Here is a 16,869-nt window from a genome sequence, read left to right as displayed (position 1 = left end):
AGAACTAGATGTATTTCATAATATCCCATACATCCTGCTCACCAGAGTTAGGAATTTCGTATTTCTTAATCCCTGTGCCCCATGTTTGTTTCGATACACTTGTGTATTTACAGAACTATCTACCTGTTGCTCTGGCCAAAGCAATTAATACTCATTTCTCCTGCTACAGCCAGCACAGGGAGCAGTTAACTCTACCTTTTTTTAGCAGGGACAAGGTGGAGTTTTGTTTCACCCATGATAAAGTGGCACAGAGGTTGAGCAGGTCGCACTTGGACAACAGTAAGCACCAGGGTGGGGTTTATTCTGAATGCCAGACCATGCTATTTTCCATCGGCAGCAGATGTTCAGCCACCTCCAGGAATGCAGGGCTCATCGCATGTAATGGTTTCTTGGGAAGACGAAGAGCGTCACTCCTAACGTCTCCCCTTCCTCCTTCCTTACTCAGGCTTTTATTGTTGAGCGCGGTGCCCTACGGAACAGGGCTTTGGTCGCTGCGGGGCAGCTGTGCTGGCTGTGCCCCCTCCCAGCCCCTGATGCACGTCCTTGCTGCCAGGGCAGCTTGAGAAGCAGGAAAGTCCTTGGCTCTGTGTAAGCGCTACCCTGCAACAATGAAAACACCAGCGTGTTATCAGCATTATTCTCATCCTAAATCCAAAGCACAGCACCATACCAGCTACTACGAAGACAATTAACTCCATCCCAGCCAAAATCAGGCTTTCATCAGACTCTCTCCTGCCTCTGAACGGGAGCCCTGGGAGCAGCCACACTCTGCAGGTGACTGATGGAAACTCCAACATAAATAAAAAGCAAGTAATAGTGATACCCTAAGGTGGTATGAGACAAGGGAGGATGAAAAATAGACCCTGCCTGGGGGCTTATTCCTGCACGGCGTTGGCTGTGGTGTCTTAGTGGACAGGTGACTTTTTGCATATAATCTGTAAAGCATTTTGGAATCCTATCACAAGAAAATACACTTACAGCCTGAGAAGCCTATCCTGGCACATGCGACGGTGCAGCTGTGTACACAATCAGAGCTAGGAGCAAAGGAGAAAAAAACAGCTGCTCTGACAAGCAGCCACAGTCCCTCAAAGCCCTGCATGCAGGCAAAGGGACCCTGCTCTGCCTTGTGTTTCACTTGTCTTTTTTTGTGTTAATACGTTAAGGATAAGCACAACAGAATTAGCCTGACAGCTTCTATTTCAAAAGGCAAAACAGGGCTGAAGAGAGCGCAGTAAGCCATGGGACTAGGCTTAAAGCTTTCCCATGGGACAAACGTAGGAATCCAAAAAGCTTGGGATGTTTGCTTTCTGCTGCCTGTGACTGCGATGGGTAAGATACTGGGGGGAAATGTACTCAGCTTGGGGAATGATAAATGGCATTGCTAGAAAATAAACAAAACAAAACAAAACAAAAACAACACAAGGGCACTTGAGGATCCTGACTCTCTGCTGTCACCTCCACTTGAACAAACTGGAGACATGCAGCATCTTCCACCCACCTCACGTGCCTTCTGCTTGGGACTGGAGCCCTTGGGGGACTGACCAGGGTGCCTGGAAAGAAACTGGGCAATGCAGGGCTCCCCTTGCAAAGGCTTGCACCACCCATCAGCGATTAAGCACATGCAGCTGGCTTTTTCACTCTGGCTTCATGGAGAGCCTCTGCTCCTTTCTGGCAGCTTGTTCCTGGGGTGCTGCTGGCACCCCGAGGCATGCCAGGTGCAGCTGCTCACAGGCGCTCACCAGCCACTGTAGAACCACCTTATTGCTGCAGCTGGAACTCCAAAAGATAGTTTCTACCTAAACACATTTAATCTGTTCCTATAGGGACCATGCAGTCTCTTCCTGGATTATTTTCTGACCCTTACCACCTAGTGTTCACATATTTTCACACTCTTTACTTGTTAATTGCTTAGTGCGTACATATATATGCATATATACAGAACAAATACTTAAGCTTTGGGTTTAAATGTATCTTGTAGCTTGTGCTATCTGTCCTTAAATACTCTATTTGTAAATCTGCTCAGCTCCAGTAAGATCCACAGTGCTGCAGCTCAGGGCTTGGTTAGCTCGCTCAGCCTGCTCGTTACTTATCTGTTTCTGAGTCATGGTGAATTTTCGGTTGGTGCAGTTGGAGTAATCCGGCTCCAGACTCCCCAGGCCCGCAGGCATGCTTTGTGTGCGTATCAAGCCAAGCAGTTTAATAAGGCCCTGATCCTGCAAGCACAAGAGTTGCCTGCTTCTTCTGAAGTGACTAGGCTATGGTAGAACTATGAAAATTACAGTAAATTGAGTTTTTTTTTTTTACAAGGTTAATGTATAATTAAATGTTCACAGGGATTACGTTTGTGCAGTTCTGGGTAGAGGTAGCAGTGGTGGGTCCTACTGGTGAGACAGCAGCAACCACAGCCAGCGCTGAAATGGCAAAGTGCTGCAGAAAAGCCCTGCAGTGCCGTTCCCCAAGTGATGTGACCTTGCTGCTGGGCTCCTGCATACTCCTGTAATAAACTGAGGAACCGGGGGAAAAGTGGTTTCTGTGGTATAGCCCGCCTTTACGTGCAGGCTTCCCTGAGCACACCACTGCCACACAGACAGCAGTTGTATCTAATCGTGCTCATTTGCTGACCCAAATCTGCCAGGGTGCAAGGCTGGTCTCTTTCTTGTTTGCACATAAAATCTCCAGACACATGGGGAGAAGGCAGCAGCCAGGCGCAGGAGCGCTCAGCACCGCACCGAGGAGGGCTAGGGGCTGCGGTTGGTGCCTGTGCTTGTGCTGCTGCCTCCTGGCTCTGCCACACACCCTCTGCAAGAAATCTCGGTGTCAGAGTGTGAGCTGATCCCCTGGGGCTCTGTTTAATCACTTGGCTCTCCAGGAGCCCTAAACTAAAGCTTAGTTTAGGGCAGAGGGGAGATGGGAGCTGTTTTGTTCTTTTTTTTTTTTCCCCTGGCGGTCTTTTTATAATGCTGCCTGTACTTCACACGTAACTCTCATGCCATTTTGTTTTCACTTTCGGAGGCACGGAAAAACCCATACCTGTACATTTTACTCGTCCTGCCCAGCTCTGTGTGAGGCAGGCTGTTTTGGTATAACGTGATCCCTATTCTTTAAACCTATCCCTTCCCTCTGATCACTGTGAATGGGATGATGCTAAGTAATGCTGAACAAAACCATAGTGGAGAAAGTCTCTCGTAGCGGTCTGTACAGGGCTTCTTCAGCTGGCTGTCTTGCCTTAGAAGTGTGGTCTTGCCTTAGAAGTGTGGTATCAGTTTATTAAGTGCCTTACTTGTTGTATTACGTGCTTTACTTGTTGAAGCGATTGCTTAGTTGGGCACATGGGTCTCTAGGTTACAGACTGAGGAGGTAGGTCTGGTAGGTAGGTTTTCTTCCTCTCTTCTCACCTACCCCTAAAAATCCGTGAGGCCCCTCAGCCACCGGGTTGGGCTCTGGGACTGGTCCCAGGAGGGCTGTCACTGGGGAGGATCTCCCAGGACTGGGCTGTTCCTGGAGAGGTGTTCGGACTGAAGTCGAAGTGAGGTAATGGAAGGATGAGGCAACGTGCCAGTCAGGGCTTGATGTACAGGGTGTCTCACGGAAAACTCTTTAACGAGCCTTAAAAAAAAAAAAAAAAAAGAAAAAAAATCTGAAAAAGAGCTGGAGTTCGCTGCAATGTGGTGCCTGCGGCAACGGGGAACGGCGGCTGAGGTAAAGGTGGCGAGAGGCAGAGGTCGCTGCTACCAGCGCGCTCTTACAGCCTGTTAGGGCGGCGCCCGCTGGGTGTCCCGGGGCTGGGCTGGGCAGAGCCGAGCCGAGCCGTGCCGAGCCGGGCCGCCCTCTCTGCCTCCTCCTCCCCGCCTTGCTGCCGCCCTGCCTTCCCTCCCTGCCCGCGCCCCGAGGAGCTCCGCGGCCCGGCGCTGAGGGGTGAGGCGGGGCGGCCCCGAAATGGCGGCCGGGCGGGCTGAGGGGCGGCGGGGGGCGACGGGGACAGGGGGAAGGGGGAGCAGGGGTACAGCCTGCGGCCATCGGGCGGGGAGGGGGCTGGTGTGCCGGGTCGGTGGTCGCCAAAAGTCAGCGTTGGGCACAGCACTCACGCTGTGCTGGGCAGTGTTTCTAAAGGTGTTTTCCTTTTTCTTGACCGCGGAGGGCTTCAGGAGCTTTGCGCGGTCTGTGCGTTAGGACGGTGCTCAATATAGCTATAATCTTGTGAAACAGTACTTCTCCTTTCTCCAGTTAAGGCACTCTTTTGCGAAAATAAGGCTTGGACTTTAGGTTAAACTTGGCAGGACTGGGGGAGGCAGAAGTGGGGGAGAGAGGCTTACTGGAAGCTGCAGGCACTGAGCCTCTGCTTTCCTGCCGAGGCTGAACCCGCGCCAGCCGTGCGTGGTTGCTGCCCCATAGTGCCCCATAGTGCCCCATAGTGCTGTTGCCGTGAGGGATCTTTGCCGTGAGGGATCCTGCCCAGTAGCCTTTTGCTCCAGGTCATATGAAGAGTGTAAGCTGCTGTAAATTTAACATAAAAATAAAATCTGACTTCTCAAGGTCTTCTGTGATTAACCTGTTGCAGTATCCTGTTGGATTTTAAAGCTGTTTACCTTTTATTTCAGGCTACTCTATAGCATCCTATAAAGTGCCTTGCTGTGCTTCCTCCGTCCCTTTAAACTGCTTTCTTCCTTGCTCTGAGAGCTTGGGCTGTGTCTGCTAGAGCAGGGTTTAATTAAAATGTCATCACCCATCAGAAGTAATGCCCAGGGGCTGCCATTTTGTTGAACCAGTTTCGAAACAAGTCCCTTTTGCCAAAATACGTTTCCTTTGCCATCTGTGAGGCTGTTGCCTGGGTTCTTGGGGGATCTTTTGGTGTGTCAGATGCTACCTGGGTGTCAGTAGCGTGTTGCCATTCAGAAAAAAGTCCATCCCGGTCCTGTTGGACTCTTACTGCTGCCAAAGATAACGACTTGTGATGGGGAGAGCGTAGCATCCATCTCTGCTGCACTGTTGTGGGCTGAGGTGGAGAGACAAGGAGCCGTGTAAAACGTCTCTGCTTCCAACCAGTTGGGATGCTGACTGTGACCACGGGCAATACTAGGTGTCAGTGTGACAACTGCTGGGTAAGCAGGGCTTAGCATGCATGGGAAGTGGTTGGATTCACATAAAGCAGGTTTTGCAAAAGCCTAGTAGTCTTTTGCATAAACTCGGGTCTAAATTCCTAGTATAACATCAGACTTGTATGAATAAAAGGAGCGACTTTAAGGAAAGTACTGATACATCTTTGTTTGACACAGCCTGTCGTTCATCTGCACTCGTTGCCAAGTGTTTGTGTGTCTAGGACGAGAAGACCCCAATCCAAAAATTGTTGGAAGCTGGGCAATGTGTGGGGCAGTATCACTTGTGCTTTACCTCAGGCATCTGGTGATGGCTCAAAGACTTAGCAGCGCCCCGCATGTATGAGTTTCTGCTCTGGCTCACTACAGCTGCTCAAAGACTCCAGTGTTTTAAGTCTGGTATCCTTGCTGAGAGCTTGGGCTGTCAGGAGGAGGAGCTGGCAGGCTCAGGGCTCCTGTGTGTAACTCTCCTGAGATTACACCCTTGCTCCGTACTATCCTAATGATGTCTTTGAGTTCCTGATCTGAACATCTTTCTGTCCATGTGCTATATTTCTGCAAAAAGCATGCTTTATTCCAAAACTGCCGCATATTTGGGCGGCTGATGGCTTCTGTTAAAGTTTCTTGGTAGACTCCTTCTGCAGCGGAGGAGAATCCCAGCCCTCAGCTGCCTGGTGAGAGCCCTGGCAGTCCCTCCGCTATGTTGGCCTCAGCAAACGATGGGACCGTACCTTTTCTGTTTGCTGGAGGTAATGTGCCGTGTGTGACAGCTGTCCTTGTTTCACTCTGGAGTCCGGGGTGGTTAGTCCTTCCCACTGTATGTTTTTTGGGTGCTTAACAGCCAAGTTTTCCTCCTGTCTCAAGGCAGGTGTGAAAGGAGGGCTTGCTCTTAGGGACATTGCCGAGAGCACTGAGTAAGAGAAGGTTTGATGGCCCAGTTGGGACTGTGGCCCTCCTTCTTTTGGACCTAATACACAACCCATTTTCTGAGTTAGCAAGGAATACCAGCCTAGATGATTTTTCACAGCAGCTTTAGCTTCCTACCCTTTGCAGTAGGGAGGTGCCGTGCCAGCTGAAAGTGGGCAGGAAACGGAGTCAGAGTGGTTTGCTGGAGGTCTGTGTTTGAGACAAAACATGACTGCATTTTCTGCCCTGCAGGACTTCACACAATGACTTGTGCTGTCATTAGCCTTAGCTAAGATGAGGAGCAGCAGCCCCTTGTGGCACTGCTCGTCCTGCTGCTGCCAGGTGGTACCAAGAGATGTAAAACACGGCTTGTTTTGCCGGACTGCAGCACGGCACGGGAGAGGTGAACAGCCTCGCCTCGCTCCTGCCCTTGCAGCCTGCGTGGTGTCAGCAGCTTTGCTGACCAACACAAGGACTCGGGGCTGTGAGCCCTGCCAGTGCAGGCTGGCACTGTCTGTAGGGTTGCTGTGTTCCTCTCTTCTCCCACGGCCCCTTCTCTTCCTCCAGACCGCAAATGGTGAACCCAGCCCAAGCGAGTGCTCATGCACTGCTCTGCCAGTCTCCTGCTGTTCTGCCTTATGCCTGATGTTGCGTCTCTCTCACCACAGTAAGGCTTGCACAGCTGAAATCTGGGCTCTGCAGAAGGTATTTTTGGTGTGGCCTCCTCAGGTTTGAGCTATTGGGTGTGAGACATTCTTCAGCAGGGGGGTGGAAGAAAGCTGCTTGTAGCCCTTTGTCAAGCAAAAATGCTAGGTGGGGGTGGCTGAAGGCATGCTAGCTATCTGTCAAGGAGTTTCCAAGACACGCTTTGTATTACTCCCAGCTAAGAGAAGTTGTAGCACAAATCTGCAGCTGCCTACGTGGCCCGTACGCAGACCAAGCTGTGATTCCCTTGCTTTTGAGACAGCCCTGAAGGGGTTGACTTGTGAGCTCTGTCTCTCAGTTGGGTCATCCCACAGGTGAATTCACTTGTTCCTGTGAAGCTTGGCTTCTGTGCTAAGGAATGCATTGCTCTGCTTCTTATGCATAGGAGGATGAGGTATGTTTATGTGTTTCTGTGGGACTGCACAAAAACTCCTGGGGGACTCGAGGAGTTTCGAGGTGGGACTCAACATCTAACTCAATGTGTATACCTGTGAGTAACAAAGGATCTTGCCTGGCGTTTCCAGATCCCTTGTAAAGCAATTGTACTGTCCCTGTGGTTTTCTTGAGCCTTCTGTCTAAGGAGGAAGCTTAGGAAGATAAAAGGTGGGTGTGCTGACCCTGAAACAACAAGAAGGGGAGTTGTGCTGTTTCATGTCCCAGTGTACTGCTGCTGTCCCCCGTGGCCTCGTCAGTCCTGCTCGTGAACAGACCCTCTCGTACCTCTCCCCTCTGCTCCTGGGCTTGACACTGGGTTATCTCCAGCTGCTCCCTGCGCGTGTGCACAGCAGCTGAGATCATGGAAAGCCGGAGGGAGCGTGACTCCTGGAAATGACAGCACATCCCAGCTTCCCTGGCTGCGAGGAACAGAAACCAGGTCTTCCTGCTTGTTGGAAAACCTCCAGATCCTGAAGGTGAAGGCCAGGCCTCCTTCCATCCCACTTTGTCCTCCTTCCTTTCAAAGTCTGAGCACCGTTTTCCTCTTGCTGCAGCCAAGCCAGAGTGAAACAGGTGGTGTCACCATTTGTAAGCTGCGAAATTTCCCCTGTTTTCCCATTCTTCCTTCCACGTGCACTTTGTTAGTACAGAGGGAGAGGTGAGGAGCAGCAGGGCTGCAGGATGCGGATGCGGTGATCTGCCAGGTCTGCAGACAGCCTCACGAAGCCGTTTGCTGCCAGGCCCTCTTGGCAAATATCAGCCTTGTGATAGCAGCACTGCAGACGAGCATCTCTCCGTGCCAGTGCTCTGCTCCGTCCTGCCTGTCAGACTCCCCTGCCTGTGATCTCAACAGCCTGGCGTCCCGGGGAGTGAATTCAATCAGTCCTATTAGTCCCGAGCCCTGGCTGCTGCAGGGTAATAAAATTCCCGGCAGAAGGAGCAGCAGGGTAATTGCTGGCTTGCACATCATGGCAGAGTAAGAGGGGTTGGGTCTGGTGTGACTGGCTGGGTCCCTGCTTTTCACTGAAATTCCTCTCGTTAGGTGGGTGCTTATGGTTCTTCCCTGCTAGCCAGAGAAGCACTGGAGATAAGAAGAAGATGAAGATAAGTAGCTGCCACTTCACGTGCCGGCTGGGGTCCTGAAGGTAGAGGTGTCTCTGTGTTGTATGCCTGCAGGTGTATCCTGCACTGCTCGATAGGCCCCTCGGTAGGCTGCCACCCGGCTGCTTTTCCTCCCTGCAGATCAGAGCTGCAACTTTTGTTAGCTGGGAATAGCATAAAACAGGTCTTGGAAACCTATTGATGGAGGGTGTGGGGAGCAGCAAGGTGAGAGGAGACAAAACAATCTTGGGAAGGGCCAGAAAAGAGAAGTGTGGGAGGTGTGAAAAGGGATGTTGCTCGGCCCACAGGTCGCTCCTGGTGCTCCCGACAAAGCCTCGTTATTGCTGGGCCAGGAGCCAGCGACATCAAACGTTTGGCACCTAGCCCTGCTCCTTATCGGCTGCTGGAGGCAGCTCTGAGCACAGGAGCAAAGTTCAGGCTGGCTTCCTGTGGGGAGCCAGGAAAGAGCTGCGAGGCTCTGTCCAGGTACCTGTGCTCGGATGGAGTTTGTCCCTGGAGCTGTGCAGGGAGAGGTGTGTGCTCCTGAGGTCTCCTGAGTGCAGCACGCTTCCCAGCTGGTTTTGCCCCCGTAGCAGAGGGAGAGGTGGAGAGGAGGAGACACCTGAGGATGCTGCAGGAGAACGATCTGGCAGTGCTTAGCAAATGGGTCAGGGGAAATCATGCCTGCTCCCTCACCCTGGTACATTTCCCCCCTTGTGGTGGAGAAATAGGCAGGAGAAAGGCCAGGGAGGTGGTTCCTGGTTTTCACCTCAGGTGTGGCGTGTCAGATAGAGGGACGTGTTTTGGGGTCTGGACCACGTTTGGCTATGACCAGCTTGGTCCATGCTTCTAAGCAAAATTCCTCGGTCTGGCCGGGTGCTTATGGCTCTCTGCTGCCCGGAGAAGCCTGGTGCAGGGCTGCGGGAGTGTTACGGGGAGCAGTGGAATGAGCTGGACGCATGTAAGGTGCAGGAGGCTCCTTACAGGGCTGTGAGAGGGATGCTGGCCTGGCATGGTGAGGAGGGGCATCAGGAAGGGTAACAGGGGGTCCTTGGCAGCTCGTTAGAGACAAACTGTGATTTAGGACCCTTGCTCGCAGAGGCTTAGCCCTGCACTGACCCCTTTCTGTTTATTCAGGCTGAGCTCTGTGCGCTGAGGTTCGCAGCTCCGTGCAGCACCCAGCAGCCTGGCCACTTCACTGGACTGCGAAAAGCTTTGGCTCTTGGGCTCTGTCACTGACAAACACCACTAAAAACTGCAGCCGAGAGAGGTCCGAGGTAGGGGTGTCAGGGAGGGAGTCTCCGTGGCGTGTCCAGTGGCTCCCGTGTTGCGCTCTGCTGGCCTGGTACCTGCCAATGTGCCGGAGCGGTGGTTTTCAGGGAGTGCTCTGGTCCTCGGTGACCACAACACTGAAACATGCGAGAAAAATACGGGGGAATCACAGTTTGAGTCCACTTCACACGCTGGCAGAGCCAGCCTGCAGATGCCAGCCGTGCCGGCATGTCCGGCACGCCAGGCAGTGAGCGTGGGGTGCTGGAGGAGGCGGGCGTGAGTCAGGGCTGCTGGGTGCCAGCGGCTCCTCGGAGCTCTACTGGGATCCAGAGGGGAGGAACTCTTGTCCTGCGTGCCCCCAGTGTTGCCCTGAGAGGTCTGCTAGGGATGAGATTACTTGCCACGGCCTCAGGTAGTCTCCAGTTTACTTTGTCCAATTGTTTGCTGGTTTTTTGTTGTTGTTTTTTTTTTTCCCATCAGCAGGACCTTTCTCTGTGTTTGAGGTAGGAGGAACCACTTCACCAGAGCCCCAGGTCGCTGTCTTGTTCCTCCTGCTGAGCAGGGAAGGGATCCAAGCCTGCTCCTGTGCTGTGCCTGGAGAATGAGCCGAGCCAAAGCCTGCTCTGTGCATTGTGCCCTCCTCAGGGCTTTCCCCTGCTGTGGGATGTGTCCCCAGGCTGGAAAAAAAAAAAAAAAGGGGGAATTTAGGCCACCACACTTAGACCAGGCAAAAATCCTGGCTGTTAACTTCCCATTTGCACCCAGAGTTGGTCAGGGCGTTGGGAAATGTGGTTGATGGCTCTCCAGGCTTCTGCCAGCACAGCTATGAAAGAGAAAAGCAGACACAGCTAGGGGAGGAAATTCTGCTTTCACAAGCTGCGCTTTGGGACTGCAGCACAATTCAGTGTAGCTGTAGGGACATCCAGCACTGCACCCATCTCTACGTGTAAATGTGTTTATCGTTCGCTAACTCATCGGGAATTTGAGCAAGTTTGTTTCCCGAGTTCCTCAATTCCTGGACACCCTTGGGGGATCTCGTTTTTGGAGTGGGCACTGCGTACTGACTGGAACTCAGCGCAAAGCGAAGGTAGTTCCTCAGGTGCTCGGGAAACTTCTAGATCTGTGGCTCCTTGCTTTTCTCTGTCTTTCTTGCTTTCGATGATTAAGGACTGATGGAGGGCCTTAACTAACCTGCAAGTGAACCCTGCTGTGGATTGCCTTTCCCCTTCTGCTTGCTAATGGCTTAGGGTGCCTTGAGAGATGGCTGATGAGTCTGCCCAGCGCCAGACGTTTGCTGTCTTCCCATCTTTTACACAGAGAGGAAAACACTCTGATGTGTTTTGCTGAGCTCACAGTGGTTATCTGCATGCCGAGCATGTGCTGGTAACATTTGGAGAGGCTCCCGAGGGGAGGAAGTAGGTGGTTACTCCCATCTCCTGCAGCCTATTTTGAGACTTCCTGGCATTTGGGAGTTAACCTGGGGTGTCCCAGACAAGCAGAATGGGCTACTTTAAGCTTTTACAATTTTAACCTTTTAAATAGCAGGAGATTAAGTGGGATTATGTGGTCCTTACTGACTTGGAAAATGACTCGGGGTTTGGGGGGGGAAGAAGTTACGAACTCTTTTTTAGCTTTCCTGTAGTGAGGCTTGTTCGTACAGCACTCAGATCACATGAAGGTGCATCGATGAGGAAATCCATCGTGGGATTTTTCAGCTGCATCTGGAGTCTGGCTGGTTTGTGCTGGCATCTGTTAGAGCAACCCTTTTCCATTTTTCTTACTCCTGCCTGCTCCAAGTGAAGCAGGTGAGTCTCTGAGAGAGCCTTGGGGAAGCCTGGCACATTTCCATGCTGCTGACAGCTCCGTCCCCATTACAGAGAGCCGTGGCTCCTGCCCTTCCCCTGTGCTTTGCTCCAAGCGGCGAGGAGCACCCGTGCGAGCCCTGCTCCTGGTTCTGCTGGGGGCAGCTCTGTGAGCAGAGACAGCTGGAGTGAGGTGCTTCAGGGAAGCAGTTTGCAGCTGGAGGCTTTCCTTGGAGCCCGTTGGGGTGTGCTCTGGGGTCAGGGACTGCTCTTTCCCCTGCCCGCAGCATTGGCGAAGGGCCAGCAAGTAATTGCCTTGAGGCCAGCCCTTGCCTTCCAGTTACTCATTCACATGCTGGTGCCTCCCTGTCAAGCTTGCAGGCTGCTCTAAAAACAGCTGCCGAAATGGTTCTGGTGGGATCACTACAGGCTGAGCAAGGGGGAGGAACGTTTTATTTTTGGCTGGGGGTTGTTTAGCTTTTGCTGCAAGGACGATCCTTTCCAAGGCGTCCCCGTGCAGCACGGGCTGGGTGTGGGTTTCAGTATTGCTCCTGTAGCAGCAGGAGGGAGGCATCTCCGATGGACCGGCCTCGCAGCTCCAGAAAATGAAATGTCACTTAATTTGCCCCTGACTGAGCTTGATATTTGATCCGGCTTCTGGTAAAGCGTTTTGAGCTCTGGAGAGGAAGACAGCTCCTGAAAGCATTTCATGGTCGCTCCAAAGGAGACCCCGCCGGTGCCTGCCGAGAAGAGGTTAACTCCAGGTGCGAGGGTGTTGCTGCGTGGGGTGGCTGCGGTGGGCAGGAGGGGAAGCTCCTGCAGCTCCCACTGCAGCCCGGGCTGCGTGCTGCTCCCCTTTCCCTCAGCACGCTGCAGGGTGCATCGCCCCGCTCCTGCTGCTGCAGGTACCGGCCCCATCACCAGCACGCTGGGGGCTTGGCTCCGGCACAGCTGGCACCGGCACGGGGCTAATCAGCAGCGTGTCTGAAGTGGTGAGGCTGCTCCCTCCGCTTCCATTGTCAAACCCCTTCTCGGCTGCTTTTAAAACACAGCCTTTGTGCAGCTGGAACTGCGGCTGGCTGCCTGCGACGGGTCCGTGCTTTGATTTCAAGGACGTTGGCTTTGCTCCTTTCCACCTCAAAGTGCAAACAGGAACAGCCTGGTTAAGGCAGAACAAGTTTTGCCCAGGAATTAAAGGTGGCCAGCTTTTCCTGTGCCTCTTGCCTGCTGCTGCGCTGTCTGCAGCCAGGTGTCTCAGGCCTGGAAGTGCTAACAGGTAGCTGGGAGGCTTTGTGTTTTACAGCTTCGTGTTCTGCAGAGCTCTTGGAGGACAGAGCAGCTTGGTGCGTGGAGGATGGATCTGGAGATGCGAGGAGAGCAGATGCACGGCTCTTCTCTGCTGCCAGTGTGCCGTCTGACTGGGGAAGCCACTTCCCCAAAAGTCTCTCTGTGCTCCTATTGTGCTACCTATGTTCTCTGGTGAGTTGCCTCGAGGAGGAAAAGGGCCTCTCAGGCTGTGAGGTTATTGAGCTTCATCTCACTGAGAGGCTGGAAACCTACCCCGCGGTGACACCAGCCACCAAAAAGGGCTGAACAGATTTTTGCTGGTGGGATTTAAAACTCAAGCATTCATTTGTGAGCCATCAGGTGAAGGTGACAACACTGTGGGTAGGTAGAAAATCTACTGGCTTTTAGCTGGTTGCGCTCTCACTGCTGAGATCTGCAGGGAATAAAACTGAAAGCAGCTCTGCAAAGGGACTGCAGCCAAGTGTTGAGCAACCGCGTGCTAGCTGCAGCGTGGGACATGTCCTCGGGTCAGTCTTTGCACTGAGCCTGTTTGAAAAGCGCACCTATTTATAGAGAGAACAAATGGGTATGATCACGGCATTATTTGGAAATCACTCTGAATTCGTGTACAGAATTGCCCGCCTGGCTTCGTGGGGGCTGGGAGGATTATAACGAGCGCTGTCAGTCCTACATCGGCGTGGCTGCAGGGAGGGGAGGTTCTCACTGAAAACACCGAGGACCCAGTGGCTTTGCTTCTGAGAGACGAGCCGAAAATGCCAGCGTAATTAATAGGCAGGGATCAGGAGGAGAGCTGATTCTGCACAAACCCTTCTGTTCAGAAACGTGGCCGAGCGCTACTGGCAAATTCTCCGGTGCAGACAAAGCCCTGCTTTTGAAAACAAAACAAAGCACCGCGAGCAGAGGTGGGAGACCAGAATTTGTAACTCCAGCAGCCCGGCTCGCCTTGTCATGGCTCACCCCGAGCTGCCTGAGCCGCTGCTCCTTGCCCGGCAGACCCTCCGTGCGGGGAGCTCCCCTCGCCGCGGGCACGCAGCAGGCGCTCGCTGCTGGCTCTCGGCGCGAGGAAGCTAAGAGGGTTATTGTTCCTCTCCTCAGCTCAGTGACGGGTGAAGTGGTTCCTGTGTATAAATAGTGTCAAGTGTTTGGGATCCGCCGGGATAAAGGGGGCCTTATTGGGCACAAGCTGATGTTGTCGGGCGCAGGAGGAGTTCCCATCAATCACGCGCTGGGTGCCGCTCTCTGGCCTGCCTTCCCGCTCCTGCCAGGGCCTCTGCATTTGGAGGGATTGTTTTTTTTATTTTTTTATTTTTAAATTTTTCTCCAGGTTATCAGGTCCTGGGAGCAGTGACCTGCACAGCCTTTCTGAGGCTAGCTGTAGATGCTCTTCTAGGACCAGATAGCCCTATCCAGTGGGTTTTGTTGGCTTTGTAGTGCAACAGCTCCAGAGCACAAACATGCTGGATTGCTTTTTCTTTCTCAATTTCTTTCTTTCTCCTTTTTTTTTTTTTTTTTTTTTTTTTTTTTTTTTTTTTTTTAATGGTTATGAAATCGGTTTTGCACTGAGGTCCTCTTATCTCCTACAGCCTTGAAGCCAGCCGTCCCCTCTCCTGGGCCTGGCTGCCCCCTCACCAAGCCCTGTAACACGCAGGTGTGGAGCTGATCATAAATACCCGTGCCGAGTTTGGAACTGCTCTCGTTGCTATTTTTGTGGCGGTAACTCCCTCCCTCATGGAGTACAGCCTTGAAAGAAACGAGAGGAACAGCCAAGTGATCTTCTCCCGAGAGACAGCTCCTGTGTTGAGGAGCAGGTGTCTCCTTAGGTATATGAAGCACATAAAAAAAAATATAAGGCCCTCCTGTGCTAGGAGCTGTGCAGGGCGGCCGGGACTCCCTGCCCCAAGCAGCAGGTCACCATCCCTCTAGACAACAGTGGGAGGAGGTGCAGGCTGCTTGCAGGCTGAGCTCTGGGGAATCTCATTCAACAGAGTGAGATATGCCTGGTGTACGTGTTGAGGAGGAGGGACTGGACACAAATCTGTTCTGTGACTCTGTCCCCCCACAATTATAAATGAAAATTCCTGACAAGGAGCTGCTTTGCCTGTGATCCGCCTCCCTCTTTACCCTCAAGGCATGAGTACAGTGACCTTCCGGCGTGCTGAAATGGAAGACGAAGGGCTGGCTTTGCATCCCGGGTCGGTTTTCCCTACTGAAAGGGAGCAGCATGAAGCAGATGTAGAAATGGTAGGGCACGGGGGCTGCTCATGGGGAGCCTGGGCTCGCGTCTGGGTCTGTACCTTATGATTGTAGGACTTGTATTTCTGAATGGCTCAAGTGCTGGGATTTCCACTGCTTCTCTCCAGAGATTTTCCCGTGGTCTAGAGGCTACAGAGTGAGGTGCATTGGCATGTTTCTAGCTTTTACCAGAGCATTGCTTTTCCTAGGGAATGGCAGCAGGGGGAAACCAAGCTGATGGGAAGTGAACGTGTGCTGTCTGTACTGCTTCAGAAAAAGGCCTGCAGGAAGCTCCCCTTGAAGATAATCATAAGTTAAAATGGTTATGAGTGGTGTGATCTGATAACAAGTAACCTTCTTCTCTTCCCAGCTGGTTTGCAAACACTTCATTATCCCACCCAGGCAAGGCAGGTAATATCACTGCTTCCGTTCCCAGAGGGGCAACAGATGAAAGACCTGAAGCCTTAGGCTGTGAAGTGAGTTCCTGTCAGGGTGTAGATCAAAAGATCATTAATTTGGTATCCAGGTAGAGAGGCTAGCAGACGAATTGCTGTTTGCTTCTCCTCTCCATCCTGCTGCCCACAATTAGAGGCCGTTTTCCAGTGCAGCAGGCACATGCAGCCTAGCTGCCCGCCAGGAATGTGGTAAGGCTGTAGAGAAATAACTCTTGTTAGGTCTGAAAGCACCTTCCTGAAGCTTGTTGCTCATCCTTGAGGGGGGCACTGGGATGCATTCATAAGGTATACTCCGAAACCATATGCTCCCTGTTCAAAGGAGCACTTCATGGCAAAGCATCTTACCACATATTGATTCCCATAATAACCCTTCACGTAATTCACGATTCTCCATCTCTCTTCCTCTCTTTTTCAGCTTTCCCAGACCCAGCAGAGGACCAGAGCCAGCCAGAAGAGTGGGTGGGAAAAAAGCACTTGAAGAGAACTGAAGATTTGCACTGAGCTTCGGTGAGGCGAGGTCAGTGTCGAGGCTGTAGCCCCTGTTGGCCAGCAGCCTGGGGTGTGTGATGGCACTGAGTGGTTGTGTAAATCAGAGTGCTTCACTAAAAGCCTTGGAGTTCCTCTGCGGGAAGGTTTGATCTAATGGCTTCCTGCTGTTCTCTGCGCTGTGCGAGATGAGCTGGCGAGTTGATAAGCAGCTGGAGGCCTTTTCTAAAGCTGTTCCGTCGGGTAGGTGAAGCAGCAGTGGCAATAATTTTGTTTTTAGAGAGGGAACTTGGATGGAGAGGTCATTAGTTGGAGCGTAGCCTTGCTGGAGAATGAGGTCTTCAGTCAGCTCGCTGAAGACAGTAGGTTGCTGGCCCACAGCTGCATTGCACACACTGAGGAGCACATGTTTGTGCTGTTCCTCAGAGCTGCCAGAGTTACCTGACCCCGCTCAGACAGATTTCAGGGCAGCAGCACCCTGCCCTCCAGGCCAGCAGCGTGCCTGCAGGCTGCGTGAGGTGGCTGGTTTGCAGGAGGCAGATAATATTGGATTTGCAGCCATCTGGGAGCTGCGCTTTTGTAGCAGTGGAGGTGCAGCAGGATTTCCTTCAGCACATCCATCTTGTGTGATGGGCTACACCTCTCCTTGGCTTACTGCTGGCACTTTGTTATGGGGATGAGCGCAGTGTGAGGTGCAGGACCTTCTGTTTTGCCCCAGTTCATAACAGTTATCTATAAAAGAGACAGCACTGACACATCAGGTACTATTTTTCTTGCCATCATTCATTATTTTTAAGTATTGATGTACTTGTTACTTTTTTCTTTTTTCTTTTCTTTATGGTTGCTTTTAATGGCCTGTGAGCTATTTCATTTGCTTTGGCATCGTTTCTGTACCATCCATCAGATGCTGCTTTAGGGCAGGGTCTGCAGAAAAAGCCTGCAGCCCCGGATTTCTTTGCTGTTTAATTAAGCTCTGTACCTGTGCAAGTCGAGGCAGAGGTGCCGAGCAGCGTCTGCGATGACTAAATGAATGTCTCGCCAGCAGGAGTGTGCGTGTGTGCCTGCCACGTGCTT

General features: G+C 52.3%; 1 protein-coding gene across 3 annotated transcripts in view; it reads left to right on the top strand.

Annotated features, from left to right (window-relative positions):
- Positions 1 to 3,749: 3,749 nt before the first annotated feature.
- Positions 3,750 to 16,869, top strand: part of CD151 (CD151 molecule (Raph blood group)) — a 28,634-nt gene continuing 15,514 nt past the window's right edge. The window contains exons 1-2 of one of the 3 annotated variants that reach the window (XM_084521112.1): positions 3,750 to 3,915; positions 15,725 to 15,826. The gene's annotated coding sequence lies outside the window, so the exon portion shown is untranslated. Of the gene's footprint in view, positions 3,916 to 11,889; positions 12,079 to 15,724; positions 15,827 to 16,869 lie in introns of those variants that run through there. The other 2 variants (XM_084521113.1, XM_084521114.1) reach the window with 2 other exon arrangements.

This window comes from Aythya ferina (genome assembly GCF_964211825.1).
Source record: "Aythya ferina genome assembly, chromosome: 5".
Classification (NCBI taxonomy): Eukaryota; Metazoa; Chordata; class Aves; order Anseriformes; family Anatidae; genus Aythya; species Aythya ferina.
Note: the sequence above shows the minus strand (reverse complement) of the source record. Positions and strands in the feature narration are given on the sequence as shown.